We start from the raw sequence: 14,622 nt of genomic DNA, 5'->3' as shown, positions 1-14,622 counted from the left end.
TATGTTCTCCACGCCCTACTATCCCCTCACTGATTGCTGATGTAAAATTTTGGAGGTGCCTTGACCATCCTCCTCCCACACCATTTGGAGCTGTTCTCCAAAGCAAGCTGCTGTGCTTCTCCAGCAGCTCTGCATAGCAAACTACCTTGGCAGGAATGTGTGGGTGCTGCACAGAAATCACTCAGGATAGTCACCACACAGCAGAACAAGGAGAATGCTTCAGGCCACCAAGAGCTTTGATTCATGTACAAAACCTGGTGTCAGAAGACAATCAGCTTAAATACAGTTATTATTTATAACCATAAACAAGAATGAATGAAAACCAGTGCAAGTTCTTACACACAGGGACCTGAAGCCTGAAACCATTAATGGCATAACTGGAATGTCTTAGCCTAATATGGAGCCTTAGCCTAACATTTAGTTTCACATGCCACAGTACTCATCCTGTACAAACAGGGGTAATTATCACTTAATAAATCCACAGAGAGAAGCATTCCACGAACAGAAATAATATATCATCCATTTGTATTAGCTCTGCACTGCAATCAAAACACATACTTTAGATACCATACCTAAAAACAATTACTTTGTTCTGCACATTCATTTTCAAGCAATCAGTCTCACTCAGAAGTTAACACATCAATTCTATTGCAAAAAAATACTGAATTTCTATTTTGAACTATGCTGTCTGGAGGTTTAGTTTGTTCCTAGGAACTGCAAATCTAAACAACACCAAAGCTGCACAATGAAACAAGTATTCACAGCCTCCGCAGCAGTGGAAAGCTGTGTCCATAGGCAGTTCTCTTCCTGTTTCAAGACCCCCTGCAAACTGAAGGCCACCCACGATAACAGAATACACAAATGCTACTGCCTGCCCCAAAAACTTTGTTTTCCTAAAAAAGACAGGCTTCTAATTCACTCTGGAACATTGCAACATGTCAAACACTGGGAAGAAAAACACAAGGGAATGCACAAACCAAGATAAAATGAGACAGAACTCAGCATTCAGCTGGAGTTGTAGTTTTGTGTCATTGCCAGGAAATGAGAAGATTGACAAAAGGCTCAGATGTTGCTTTAGAAGAACCTTAACCCTGCTCATCTACAAAAGCATGTAAAGGAAATGTTCATCAACATCTAATAACCAGAACTGTCCTCTGATCTCTGTTTTTCCAAAAATATCTCCCATCTTTAAGAGAAAGGAGCACATGGAAACACGACAGCCTTTCCTACAACACAGGCACCACTCCAGCTTGTACCGGTGTCTGTCAGGTTTTTATGACTTAAAGAAGGGTGTAAGTTTAAGTCAGGGCTTGTCTACACACAGGATTTACACTGACAAAGATGCTTCACTGCAAGCTGCTCTGTGCTGATGGCCTCAGAGGAACAGCCAGCCTTCACTCCACTGCCAGCTCCTCCCCAGCACGTACCTTGCACTGTGAGCCGGCATCCCACCGTCAGCTCTCACACAAACCTGGATTCTCCTCCAGGCACACCGAGATACCTGCCAGCTGGCAACCACTGTCTCTCAACACAGTGTTGAGAGCCGTAGACATCACTTGGACCATGTCGCTGCTCCAAGGGCAAGAAAAGGAGCTCACAAACGTTTCCACCTCTGCCCACACAGTGGCCATCACGCTCTGCATCTCCGTCAACATTGCCCCAACTAACTGTGTAGATATCTGCTACCATTTCCAAATCCTCAGGAGGCCACCATGGCTGAAAAGCAAGGATTCCACCACGGAGAGCTGGAACATACAATGGCCGCTACGGGAGAACTTAAAATGCTGCCACCAGTGAGGTGAAGCTTTGCTAACTGGCAGCTCTACTACCAAGCAGACACGACTGAGGCTTAAGATGCTAAAACATCTCTGTATCTGCCTCCAGCTGCACTAAGGAGATGACAAGGAATGCAAATAAGATTCATCAGCTGCTTCAAGAGGGATTTTTCCTTTGTTTTGCACAGGATCAGTTCTAGACCTGCGGAAATAAGCACTGCTGGTGGGAGAGGACTGGCAGTGGCAAGCAGGATTTCATGGATGGCCACTTCCTAGATATTGCCCCAATGTTTGCTACAGCTTAATTATTCCCTTATTTATTTTGTGACCCATTCAGAGGGATGCAGTCAGCACCCTCCAGAAAATGATCGTTTCCATAAGCAATGCTTTGATGGATGGGTTGTTGGTACAGATGTGGCAGAGCTTGAGCATCCTCTCTAGAAAGCACGGCCCTGTGGAAAGCCTGGCAGTCCTCTGCAGATGAACGGCTGTTCCACATGCAAGGAGCTTCCCCAATTATACTGAGTGATAAATGCCCAGCCAAAAAATTTACCTGCAGGAAGAGCTGCTTCTTTGTTGTGCTCCAGGGTTTGGTAGAGTCATAGAATCACAGGCTGGTTTGGGTTGGAAGGGACCTTAAAGCTCATCCAGTTCCAACCCCCCTGCCAGCAGCAGGGACACCTTCCACTAGACCAGGTTGCTCAAAGCCTCATCCAGCCTGGCCTTGAACACTTCCAGGGAGGAGCAGCCACAGCTTCTCTGGCCAACCTGGGACACTGTCTGACCGCCCTCACAGTGAAGAATTTCTTCCTAATATCCAATCTAAACCTCCCCTCTTTCCATTTAGAGCCATTTCCCCTTGTTCTGTCACTCCCTGCCCTTGTAAAAAGTCCCTCCCCAGCTTTCTTGTAGCCCCTTCAGGTACTGGGAGGCCATTATAAGATCTCCCCGGAGCCTTCTCTTCTCCAGGCTGGTGACTACTTACAGTAACCTGACTAATGTGAACATGTCTGTTTGGAAAAATTAATGACACTGTAGATTTCAGGAATTCTCAAGCAACTTCTTGAATAAAAGATGTTGCCTTACTGGCATGACTAACATTACAGGCATTACTGATATCAGCAATCTTCGTTATTCTTGGACATGATACTCCTGGGAGCCACAGAAAATAACTGTTTTAACTACACAGCTGAGCATGTTTTTTGGGAAACTGAAATCTGTATGGCAGGCGTTCAACAGATGATTTCTGGCAGCCAAACAGTACCTGCCCTAAATCCTAACTGCACGTTGTGCTTGGAGCATCTGCAAGAGCAAAGGGAGAAGGAGCGTCACCAAGGGTGGAGATGCAAGATCAAACAGTCTATTCTGGACCTGCAAACAAACACATCCACCCACATGGCAATCATCACACCGGGCTTGTGTTTTTGGAAGGGGGATTGTTTTATCTTCTTTCTTGAGTCTCTTTAAGGAAAAGCCAGAAGAAATGAAATAAATATTGGATGAGGCAGGGAGCTGTTTGCCATGGTCTGTGGGCAAAGCAGTGCCAGTGTCATGCTCTGCTGGACTGCTTGGTTGTTGGTTTTTTTCCCCTCCATATGAAGCTGTGAATGCCGTGACTTTCTTCACTGATTTTAAACAGAAGAATGAAAATTCATTTCCCTACCTGTTCATGAACATGTTCTATTCATCACCATGAGTTTTGTATAAATTTGCAAGCATCATTTAATTCTGGAGGAGATATCAGTGATGTATGTCAAAGTCTTCCTGCCATATACTGCTGGAGATAGTATTCATAATGCATGCCTGGATTTTTATACTTTCCATCTTCATTAAAAAAAAAAAAAGCATTTGAACTCAGGTTCTCACTATATATGCCATATTAATGCCATAATCTTGCTGTCTGGAGTATCAGAGATTGCTGTCTACATACAGGATTTATCACACATGCTTTGTGGATTTCTATCAAAGGGTAGGCTTTGGCTCTGTAGGAAAACTGGGGGTTATGTTTGAATATAAAATTTCCCTTCATTTTCCTAGGAGTGCAAACAATAACGCACTAGAACAAGCAGAAGGAACATCTCTTAGAATCACTGAGCTTTTGGCTCTGTATAAAGCTTGCAATGACTGTGTCTGGTTTGTCCTTTTCGTGACTGCTCAGGAATTTGGCAGCTGGAACGCAGTAGCACCAACGAGACACTTGAGTTAAGGGATCAAAACGAACTGAGCTCCCAGGGGCAGTTGATTTTGCTCCCACAGAAGGAGAAGCCAGAGCAACAAGTACTCCTCCTCCTCGTCCTGAGAGTCCTTCAACCACTGCAACACCAGGGCTGATGACCCTTGAGGCTACGGTGTATGGAGAGTGGGGCCAAAAAGGGAGGGAGATGCAAGACAAGCAGCAGACCGCTCAGGGTGCTTTCCTACTATCACGTTTGCTCATTAGCTCTACCAGCTGCCCTCCCACCTCCTAATTTAGAGGAAGACACTGAGCTGCTTCTCTGTTAGCTCCCTCAACCATCAAGCTCCTCGTTCCATCTCATTCACTGACCTGCCATCCTCCTCGACTGCTTTCTTACCACCTTTCAGGACCCCTCTATGATCCTGAATTGCCTTCTCCCATTTCTCAGAGGTTTCCATGAGATTACTGCAGTGTCTGCAGTAGCATCTCTCACACGAGTTCTTCTCCTCACTCTTTACCAAACACCAGGTAACTGCCAAACTGCAGAATCCACTAAGGTCTACGTGCTTCACGTATAGATTCCATACAGCAATGTATATCCAACCTGGTACCCAGCGTGTGGCCTCCACAACAGCAAAGCCACATCCATGGGAAAGACACAACTTCCAAGGCAATACACCAGACTGGGATTAAGGTTATTCACAAAAGCAGCAGTTTCTGCCATTTCTAGCAGCTTGAAGATCACTGACATCTACTCAGAAAGCCAGAACAGGGCAGTGTGACTTTCCAATACTGATGTCTTCCTAAAGTACATTTGGAGTTGTTATTTTTGCATTATTATTCCACGCTGTATCCCTTGCAAAATTCATTAGAACCCCCTTTCATGAATGCTGTTTTGCACTGAATTAAGTATTTAATGAGTTAACCATCTTGGTTCCTCATTAATAGCATTATACACTTGCTCGTTGTTACAATTTGCCCTTTTTTTTTAATTTTAAACCTGCACTGATAAGAAATGCCATGCTAAAATTAGTTTCACTAATAACCTACCACTGACAAACTGCATTCACAGCTTGCTTGGTCAAAAATTAGGATTTACTTGGTAATGGAGCTATCGAATAATCTGCTCAAATGACATTTCTGCATGAAGTATTATTTTTATCAGCCCGTGTCATAGGCACACGGACCTGAATGATGATAAATGGGAGCAACCATATGTTGGGACAGGTGGAAAAGTCAGCAAATTAGCTATTTGCAGGAAGCACAAGGGAAGGAGGCAGGCTGCCAGTCTGAGCACGGCATTTGCAGAGGTGGTGTCTTAACCAGTGCAAGGCAGAAGAAAATAGCGAGTGAGGATCAGCCCAGCCCTGGCTGGTCACAAAGTGTGTCAATCTGATTTGCTACACACAACAACTGCATTGAACATGTCGGATTTTTATCTAAGGATGGAAAAATATGCATTTATCAGTAAAGTGCCTAAGGTGACACTATGCACATCTTGCAAAAATCCGTAAATAAATATCAGCACAATTAAAAACTTGAGTGTTCACAGGGGAGAGAGATTGAAATTTTGGTACAGAGGGAGAGGACGCTTTTCCATTTTGTTCTGTGCCTTCAAAATGTCTGGAGACATTTCACATCTCTCATCATAAAGTATGAAATACCAATAATCTTTAAAAGACAAATATAGGATCGCTCACCAGTCCGATCAGCAACTTTGACGTCAGTCTAAAATTTTTCAGGTGAGGAACTGGCCAGTTACAAAGGCAGAGGACAGAGCATTCGGGTCAGTCTGCACCAGGCACAGTCAGACCAGGTGTCCACCTTAGTTTCTGCGATGTCTTGGTCAGGCTTCCGTGCACCCAAGAGTGCCTAGGCTGTCGGGCACATCAGGGCCGGCAGTTGCACTTGAACAGCACCTGCATCCTCACATCCACTGCCCGCTTTCCATGGACAGAGCAGGCTGATACTGGCACCCCCCATGCCCGTACGACGTCTAGACCTTCCTCATTGGATGCGGACAGTACACAGCAGGTAGTTCAGCTTGTGTCTTCTGGTAATCCATCTTCAGACCCTCTTTAATACAGCTGCATCTGTCCTTCTCCACCTCAGAGATGCCTTCAAAAGCCTCTAGGTGTGGGCACCAGGTGTCTCAGAAGGTGGGAGATGCAGCACATCCCAACGCATCCAGCTAGGAGCCAGATCAAGGAGCGTGGCACCCAAATGGATTCAACAGCGTGCGCTGCTTCCCCGAGCGTGCAAGCCCAAAGGAAGAGAATTTGGCTGCACACCAGCATTTTAATCAAGGAAGTGACATCCGTTTACCACAGAGCAGAAAGTAAACAGCGTGGTCCGGTGGGGCAGGGTGCAGAGCAGCGCAGGAGAACGCTGGAACGGGGCCACCGGAGTTGTGCACAGAGACAGCCACACACAACTGCACTGAAATTATTGCTGATTCCAAGAGGAGCAGCAAAAGTAACTTCCTAGTTATAAGGTGCAGAGGAAATCATCATGCAGACAAAGAACCTTTTATACTGCTCTAACCTGGTTTACTGGAGTAAATCATTTGCAAGGTAAGCCCTTAGAAAATTTGGTTAAATGAGAGGAAAATTAAGAATTTGAGTTTTCAAATACATGGAAAAAAAATCCAGTGGGTATTCTAAGACCATGTTGCAGTTTTATCAGTGTTTATCAGCATGCTCTGTTACAAGTAATTTGCAAGCTTACTCCCAGCAACACTTGCTGATGTTCTGTTTGTTCAGTTTACAGATGAAAGCAACGTTGCCCATCAACAAATCCCACCAATGCTGTTACAATCACAGAAGATATAAGCTTCAAGCACCACTTGGAAACCAGAGAGCTGCAATTTTCATTTTAAAATTGAGAAACTGGTTTTAGAAGGCTGTGTGATTTATAGAGCATTGCAGGGGGAGTTAATTCCAAAGGCAGAAGCAGAAACGCTCTCACTTGACGCCCAGTCTTGCACCTGAATTGCAAACTCCACACTCACCCACCTCCCTCTCCTCCTACTTTAGTGCAAGTAAAACCAAATGATTTTTCCCAATTTTAACATGAGAAGCTTGGAAATCCTGTTCTGTTTTAAAAGGAACTGCATACCTGGGGTATGTATTAGTTAAACATAAACTGTTTATTTTGACCTAAAATTGCACTTTATATATTGAAAAATATTTAGATTAAAAGTTCTTCTTGCTATTAACTGTAATTAGGTCTCTAGACATCTGCCAAGACGGAAATTCAACAACAGCCTTTTTCCTTTGCAAGTCAATGACATTCTTCCAGCAAGTTAACACAAAACAAAACAACTTGATTAATGAAATCATCTGACTAGTTTTAGAAAATTATTTATCTTACCCAGTCTATCTTAATTCCTTAGTCCCATACCTGTTCCCAAGTAATAAGCTGTGACCTCATGGTCTATCTCCCTTCCACTCTCCAGCTATGCTGAAAAACAATTTAAATTTTTTACTCTTTCCTGCTAGTGTGGTATTCATCAACCAGACAACATTAAATCAGCTGTAATATACAGAAGAAAGAAGACTCTGGAGAAATAATAAGAAGAAAGAAAACTCAGAAGAAAGTAGAATATACAGAAGAAAGAAAACTCTGGAGAAAGTATATAGAGAATATACAGAATATACAGAAGAAAGAAAACTCTGGAGAAATAAGATTCCAGAGGACTCCACTTTGTTCCCATTCCCACCCTCCTAGCATCCTGCATGGGTGTATGTGTGTCTCTATCCTTTGTCCCACACACAAAAGTGGCAGTGACAGTAGAAGCTCTGTCAGAACTTTAGCAGTGAGCAGTCCAGGAATCCTAGACTGTCACGTACCATTTCAATCAATTCATTCTGGGGAAAAAAGGTCAAAGCTGGCTTGTGCTCTGAATTTTTTTCTCTGTTCATTCACATTATCTCAAATCTTCCTTGGATTTAGTTTCAGCCAGCTGATTTTTGAAGCAGTGGGTAGCTGTTAAAACTGTAATTGCAATATGTAGCAATAAATTGCTAAATGAAAACCTGAAAAAGTTAAATAACTGTGTAGCTTCCTTAACCAGCTCTATTCAAAGGAGGTCATCACTTTCCAGAATTCAACTCAAAACCCACCAAGACTGCTCTCCTGTGACAGCCACGCAGCAATAGCTGGGGAAGCTAGATCTGTGCCCACCTGTAAGCCAGAAATGGTCTGTAAAGGCACAACATAAGCTTTTCAGGGAGTCTTCCTCCTCATAACACTACAAATACCTCGTGCTCTTGCAAATCTTACATTGCCCAGAATAGAAAGTTGCTCAGACTAAGCTTCTGCTGTGCTGCAAAAGGCTGCTATGGACTAAATGACTTCAGCATTCAGGTATTACAAACAAGCAGGAGCAGTTCCACTGCTTAACCAAGGACATCAGGGAACAGCTTTGAATCGCCTCGGCTTTCACCACGGAAGAAGGTAACCACTGTTGGGTGGCTTTAATGATACTCATCTCCTAAATGGGAGGGAGCTGGAGGAAAAAAGGGGAGGAGAAAGGATGTCAATTTGTATTTTCATAATTATCACTAGAGTTCCCACTTCAGATAAAAAGAGATCCAGCTATTTCTGGATCAAGAGGCCTATGATGACGGCTGCACATCTTGTTTCATTGTGACAGGAGGATCCTCTCCAACTGTCTAAATTACATATTCATTAACAGTTCATCTTTGGAATGAAGCACAAGCATATGGGGACAGTCAAACAGAGGAAAAAGAGAGGCATTATCCCAGACACAGCTCCTCAAACTTATAAAAACCCTTATCCCCACTCTACAGAGGCAGGGTAGGGACACAGAAAACAGGAGGCATCTCACCACAAATTGCATCACAGAAACTCCCTGTCCCACCTGGTGTACCAAGTGCAAGGATCCAGAGAGATGGAGCAGCTGTTCCCAAAATAGAGACAGTTATAAGTACAGTCTCAAGTCTTGCAGTATTACTCACCCAACAGCTGAGCTTGTGTTGGAGGTGGTACAATATCAGCAGTCAGAATTACATTCAGTTTGTCTGAAATTGGGATTGCAGTTGGCACTAATGCTCTAAAGACGCTGTGCTATCGCTGTCTCTCAGACACCCAGAATCAGGAGTGTTTGCTAATAAGCTACACCACCAGTTGGAAAGCCTGTAAACTAGTTCTCATCCCAAGCTCTGGATTTATTTTTTAAACAGTAAACTTCTAAATCTCCCCCCACCCCCTCCAAATCAAAAGATAGCCTCAAAATTCCTCACACACAAAGCCTGCTCTTCCTCCTGCCCTTATTTCAGGAGCTGTTAGTAGCAAATCAACCTAAACCCCATGGAATTCATACATGTGGAAAAGTGCACATTCAGATTGATGATGCTGCAGTAAAAATTGCACACAACAAAGATCAGTGCAGACTGGTAGGCAACCTCTAACCTATTTAACTGTAGCCTGTAAAAAGACCATTTTTATTTGGCTAGACCAAAAAAAGATCTGAATGTATATAATTCAGGCACAACATAACAAGTACAAACACTGCAGACTCATTTCATAGCTATGCCTATTCCAAATTAATCTGAATTCAAATCCAAACTAGGTGCTGAAATAGAACACAACTGCATATCATCTACTTCAGTACCTGTGTACAAAGACCAGCACATGTGGCACATTTGGAGCGGTGTGAGAAGCCCTGCTCCCCTGGACTGCAGAAATACTTATGAGTTTGTCAGCAGTTAAAGAAAGGTCCAGAATACTGAATACAGCACTGAAAAGCAGCAAACCTGAATCCTAGTTTTGCTCCTGAGACAACAAAAGATACTGGAATCCAAAAGACAGTTTATTTATGGTTCAGTCACCTCATTTGTGGACAAGAGAAAAAACCCCACCCTCATCTAAAGTACAGGTAAAAGTTTGAAAGAGACTTTGAAGTTGCACTCTTAAAGCACTTCCATAAATATTAACTATCATTTTTGTGCCAATCTCCATTTAGCACTGAAGCCTTTGAAATTGAAAATTGCTTACACACAGCCCTGGGTAAGAGCTTGGAAACTGAGGGAAAGTTCAAGCCTTGCCATCCAGCGCCTCTCCGTAGGACGAGCACGAACCACTTCCAGCATTCATGGGAGAGATGTGAAAAAGTCCATTTCCAACCATCTCCCCTGTTTGTTTCTAGGGGTGCAAGATTCCAAATTGGTTGCTTTACCACCACCCTTGTTCAACTGCCATGCCTCTCTCCTCCTTCCAGCCTCAAGCTCTGCAGAACATGAGGGACTGGTAACCCCAAAACAACACAGACTGACATCTGGGCTTTATTCAAACTGAAACATCAATAAACCCAACAACCATCTTGTCCTGTATTTTTGGTTACTGAGTGGAAGGGTGACATCCCTAGGAGAGTCAGAGACTGAGAGGATATCAGGTCACGAAACAGCCTTTAAGGACCTGCGTCTCCTGGGTTCCCCACCTTTGTCACAGAGAAATTTCCCATATATGGCCCAAGCCGACTGGGGTCACATTCCAGTTCACGGCTTTTTGGCAAGCCCAAGCATTCAGACATCACGAGTCAGTGCTCCAGAAATCATTGGGGTTTATAAACCAATAAATCTATTTCACTTTTTAATTTTTTTTTTAAATTTGTCTCAGGTTTGTGAGGGGTTTTTTTTCCCCCCTCAACCTTTGCAGCACACAGGCATCATCACATTTTCATTTTGCTTCTCTGTAATTGGGAAGAGCACTTTTTTTTTTTCATTCTATGTTTGTTTGCTTTGTAAAATGACAGACAAGATTTTCATATTACACTAAATCCTGGCATTAGGGTATTAAGAAAAAAAAATACAACTATAAGGGAAGCTGGGAACAGATACTGTGTTGTCTTGTGTTTCACACAACCCTTAAACAACAAAGAACACTTTTTATTTTAATAAAACCTCAAAATATCTTCACTTCTGTTCTCAGATCCCAAATAAATAACAACTTTTGGCACTGCAGCACGAGCAGACATGACTTGTACAGCTCGCTGCAACACAATCTTTCCCACCACCAACCTCCTAACAGCGACGTGAACTTTCTTCCATTTTGAGTTCTACATTGCTGGGTTCAAGAGTTCGGCAGAAACTGCCCCATTTTTGATTACATACACAAAATCACATACCACTTATTCCTATTAAAAAAAAAAAAAAAGACCTGAAGTTCAACAAATTCCACTGGGTAATTACTTTCAGATTAGTAAGGGGATAAATTACCATGGGACAGTGGGGGTGAGGATTTTTGGTTTCAGTTTCTGGCTCTGCTACGGACACTCTGTGCGTCTGAGCCACTTCAGTTCTCTGTGCCTCAGTTTTCCACACATAAAACACAGATAATACCTCATCAGGGAGCAGAATCAAGTTAATATTTCATTTCTTCAAAGCAGGACTGTATTCATAATGGGATTAAATACTTTCAGAGAACTATCACAGCTCACAGAAGTAAGGCACTTCTGGGAAGAAATGCTTCTACTGAACGACCTCCTTGAACTTTTGCAGAGCAGCTTAATATTACTACAGAACACATCAATACAAACAAGAAGGAGAAGACAAGATGATTTTGAGGCCAACTTTATGTTCCACACAAATGCAAAAGACAATGCAAGTCCATTTTTGTTGTTGTTGGGGTGTGTTTCTTTGTTTTAACTCTTTACCAGTTCACAGTGAAAATTACGGTAAAGTGCAGAATAAAATATTGCTCAAAAAGTTTAGTTTTACTTAACAGGGCATTTTAATTTTAAAAAAAAGTGTCACTGACAAATGTGGCCTTGTCAAAAAAAAAAAAAAAAAGATACATTCTTGGTACTTGAGACAAGAATAACGTGTGAAGGAGGCAGCACACTCAAATTGCTGTTTAGAAAAATATCCAGGATTTTAGATTTCAAATCTTTTGTGGGTGTTGTAAAAATTCATTTGTATTTAGAAGTTCAGAAGGTTTGATAAATATTTTTAGACTGTTTCTTCCATAATCAAGGATTAAAGCTGATCAGTCAAGTATACAGTAGACAGTCATAGTTTATATCCTTTTCTTCACATTTGTTTTTATTAGGGGAATTTTTAGGAAACACTACCACATATTACAGATTTAATTTCAAGCTTGTATCTGTTATTCCAAGGAGAGCAATAAAAGCCTCAGCTTGTATTATTAAGAGTCACATCCAGAATAAAATAAAAAAAAAAATAAATTAAAAAAAACCCTACAAGCTTAGGCCTCCATAACAAAACCTTCCCAAGTTACTTGGGTTTTGAGCAGAACACCACTTGGAAAACACTCACAAAGCCAGAGGACTCATTCCAAGAATGATCATCTTACTTCACTCAGACAAAGTAAAGCCTTTCATGGCTTGGGTCTGGCCTACATTCTGGTGTCTGAAAAGGCTTCATTATATGCAGTTGAACACATTGTTTGAAAATGGGATATCAACGGCACTGAACGCAGCAAAAGGTGAACAAACTAAAATGGTGAAACTTCAAACTGTATTAGATATGCTATTTTTTTTATCTCTAAAAGATTTTTAAAGTCTTTAAATAGGTTTTCACCCAAGGAACAGATCAGAGATGGGATCAGCACCAGTCACAGCTATCAGATAAAGCCATTTGCAGATTTAAGATGTCTCTGAGAACAGACATCAGTAGATAAAAAGAAATGCTGCAAGTACTTTGTTTTTCAGTGTTACTTTGCTATATACAGGCAGTCATTTACCGGTGCTTTGAATTCCAACTGCATTCTCTACCAATGCCCTTCACTCCTGAAGCTCCAGAAGCAAGCTAAACAACATATTTAAATTCTTTTCAGGAATTTCTTACTTCACTCAGAATGACATTCTTGCTGTAGTTATTTCCATTGCAAAATCAGTCTGGGATCTGTCTTCAAGTCAGAGAAGCAAGTAATAAGAAGTGTAAACAACAACAGGAATAGAAAGAACAAGAAGTTTGTCAAAAAGGCGGCTGAGATTTTTGGGCTTTATTTTTATTAAATACTCACATCAACTCCCTATTGCTTCTCTTCTGCATAAGAGACAAGATCTTACTCCTCTTACCTGAGATCCCTTTACACAAAAAGATGCACAAAACCAGACTAGATCTCACTAAGCTGACAAGGAAATCCATGATCACATGCAACAATTGATAAACCTTTCAATCCCAGAAATGTAAGGTATGAATTATGCAGGATCAGCCTCTGACTGGGAGAAACCTGTGTTCTCCCCAGCTCTGACAGCATAAATCAGTCTCTCTGTAAACACCAGCTTCAATTTCTACTTTTTTAAAAATTATATAGTCAAAAGGGACTTTTAAATCTATGCTTTATTTGGAATCTGAAAAATAAACTGTTTCCAAACTATTCTGCAATGCTTGTGCAGTGGCCTCAAGACAGCCAGTAATTTAGACAGCTGTGAGACCAGCCACAGAAGCTGCATTTTAGAAATAGCCTTTCTTAGGAACAATTGAAACTTTCTCCAGGACAAAGTCCACACACAGGGAGCAGTGTTTCCCTGCAAGCATATAACAGTTTCATTATTGTTTAACTACCAAAAAACAGCTCCAACAATCTATCAAGCCTGACATTTTACCCGACGCTGCTGCTAGCCCAGAACACAGGGCATGTATAGGAAGAGGTTCAAGGATTCAGTAAGTTATTTTGTTAATCTAAACGGAGAGACATTTCCCTTCTTTTAATGATTAATTTGCCATTTTAAAAACCTGCTCAGGAAACCATGGGCCTGTTTGTCCTCCAGATTATTAAATCCAAGTATCTAGAAAGAAATCTATTCCATTAGATCAATAAAAATATATAAAACAAATTTAAAGGCAGTTTTAAAGGGAAGGGGTTCCTCACTGCGACAGAGCAGTGGGTTCCAGCCCAGCCATGATTATTGTAACACCAAACTACAGCAGAGTATTAATTTGCTGCTCACCAACCCTCCCATCCTGAGAACATCACTGCTCAGCAGGTTCCCAAATAACTGTGGTGCTGGCAAAGTCCTAGGAAGCACCAACACATTCATGGAAGAAAAACTTATCAAGGCATGATGCAACCTCATGGAATATGTCCTCAAACACAACGCTGGAGAAATTATTCATCTGAGTGATTGTAACAACTCACAGTAGCTGGGAGAATTAAATGTGGAAGTCATTCACTGGTATCAGTAGCAACTGCTTCCTGAGCAAGGTGTTTGGACATCAACAAAAAGTGGAGACACATCAGTTTCAGTCTGGACTTCCACAGGATGCAATATGATGGGTTTTGCCTCATTTGGGGAGCAAACCAAACCAATATAAGCTCATGCACAGTCAGTGGCATTGATTCAATGATGCCACTTGTGACACTGCAATCTGAAATCATCCATGTGTATATATAGAATATCAAATGCCCAAAGGAACTATCCTTCAGCAGTAGAGGTTACTACGCAACAAGCTGCTCCCAAAAGAGAGTATTTTAAATTTGTCTGGTTAAAATCTCACTTAACATCAGTCTAGAGGCTAAACTAGAATATTCAAAGCATATGCTGCTTAAATATATGTAATGAGCATATCCCACAACCTTCTGAATATAAATAAAAAGGTGGCAGCATAAAAAAAAAGCTGATGTTAAATTAATATTTTAGTCCGCACTGAAATACAATGTGGAAATTCCTATTCCAAAACT

The sequence above is a fragment of the Antrostomus carolinensis genome, unplaced genomic scaffold (genome assembly GCF_000700745.2).
Source record: "Antrostomus carolinensis isolate BGI_N321 unplaced genomic scaffold, ASM70074v2 scaffold7391, whole genome shotgun sequence".
NCBI classification, from domain to species: domain Eukaryota; kingdom Metazoa; phylum Chordata; class Aves; order Caprimulgiformes; family Caprimulgidae; genus Antrostomus; species Antrostomus carolinensis.
This window is presented reverse-complemented; position numbering follows the sequence as displayed.